We start from the raw sequence: 1773 nt of genomic DNA, 5'->3' as shown, positions 1-1773 counted from the left end.
TCTTTTGGTTAAGAAATCCAAGTTATAATACTTTTCAACTTAGTCAAGATACTATATTTCTTAAAAATAGGTTTACTACTCTAACGCAATGCGCACCTTTTTATAAGTGACAATAAGAGAGTTTGATTAGGGAGTACAACTCGGTTCTGAATACGCGAAAACGACAATTCCTGTTAAATTAGTTCTTTTCAAAGTAGGAAACATTGCCCATAAGTAGCTTTATTAGCAAGTACTTGGATTATCCATTGATTACGTGAATTACATTCGACCCCGTCTTTATTAATTAAATTTACTTCAATACTTTACTTTTCATTGCACACTCTAAAAACAAAACACCTATTTTGATTGCCTTTGATAAACACCATAACAACAGATAACGATAGCTTGACACTTGGTCTTTGTGGATTCGACAATCTTTTATATTACTCTGACGCGTTCGTATACTTGCGAAAAATACCGCATCAAGTTTTTGGCGCCGTTGCCGGGGACCAATTTCGTCAAATTTCATTTTCCTGTTGTTATATCGTTTAGACTTAGGTTATTTCCCGCCGGTCAATGCGAAGAACTCGCAGTACCAGAAGTTTAAGCTTAGTAAACCCTCTGGCGGAACCTGAACGTTACGCTCGCGCACGTTTATTCTTTCATAGAATTAAGAGAGCTATGGCCGAAGATCAAAACCAAAGACCTCTTAAAGATTTCGCTCAACCATCTAACGAAGAACCTAGTTCTAGTATAGTAAACCCAATCATCCCAGCCAATAATTTTGAACTTAAACCGTCCCTATTGCAACTAGTACAAAATAGACAATTCGCGGGTCTCGCTACCGAGAACCCTAACCAACATCTAAAAATATTTCTTCAATTAGCAGATACTTTTAAAACCAATGGAGCTTCTCCTGAGGCAATACGTTTAAGACTATTTCCTTTTTCCCTAAGAGATAAAGCCTTATCATGGTTAGATTCCCTTCCGCCCAATTCCATTACGACTTGGGATAACCTTAGAAGAGTTTTTCTTGCTAGATATTTTTCCCCGAGTAAGACCGCCGTTCTTCGAAACCATATAACTAGATTTACCCAAAACCAAGGAGAATCGCTGTTCGAAGCTTGGGAGAGATATAAAGAGTTGTTACGAGCATGCCCACATCATGGCTTAGAAAACTGGTTAATCATTCAAACCTTCTATAATGGACTTCATTATAACACAAAGATGACCATCGACGCTGCCGCAGGCGGTGCTCTGATGAACAAACCTTATCCTGAAGCTAGTGCCCTCATTGAAGATATGACTCAAAACCATCAATCATGGGGATTCGAACGAGCGACAGTTGAGTCATTTTGAGTGAAGGAACAAGTTGAATCCATGCATGTGATGCATAAGCTTAAGCTTATAAGGAATAAAATTCCATGAAACTCTGTGATATATTCTTAAGGTTATAAGGAATAAAATTGAGTCATTTTGAGTGAAGGAACAAGTTGAATCCATGCATGTGATGCATAAGCTTACATCACTAAATTAAAGTCTCCTCGGTGTTTGTACACAGTTGCACTCAACAAGTATTGTTGGGTTCCACCCGTTACATATAGAGTTTGTCAAAAGTATCTTAGGAGCCAAGATCCAGCTTAACGTCTGGATACAATGAGGGTATTTTGACTTCTAGATGATATTCTAGTCAATATTAGTATTTGTCACATTAGAAGAAGCATCAAGAAAATTATAAGCATTGTTGTACTTGTTAAAAACGTATAATGTGGATAGTCATGTATTTGGAGGGTT

At 37.4% G+C, this 1773-nt stretch overlaps 1 non-coding gene across 1 annotated transcript; it reads right to left on the bottom strand.

Moving 5' to 3' along the window:
• Positions 1-1044: 1044 nt before the first annotated feature.
• Positions 1045-1151, bottom strand: LOC127088823 (small nucleolar RNA R71). Its single transcript, XR_007790637.1, has one exon. It is a non-coding gene; the product is annotated as a small nucleolar RNA R71 (small nucleolar RNA).
• Positions 1152-1773: the final 622 nt, after the last annotated feature.

The sequence above is a fragment of the Lathyrus oleraceus genome, chromosome 5 (assembly GCF_024323335.1).
Source record: "Lathyrus oleraceus cultivar Zhongwan6 chromosome 5, CAAS_Psat_ZW6_1.0, whole genome shotgun sequence".
Classification (NCBI taxonomy): Eukaryota; Viridiplantae; Streptophyta; class Magnoliopsida; order Fabales; family Fabaceae; genus Lathyrus; species Lathyrus oleraceus.
This window is presented reverse-complemented; position numbering and strand designations above follow the sequence as displayed.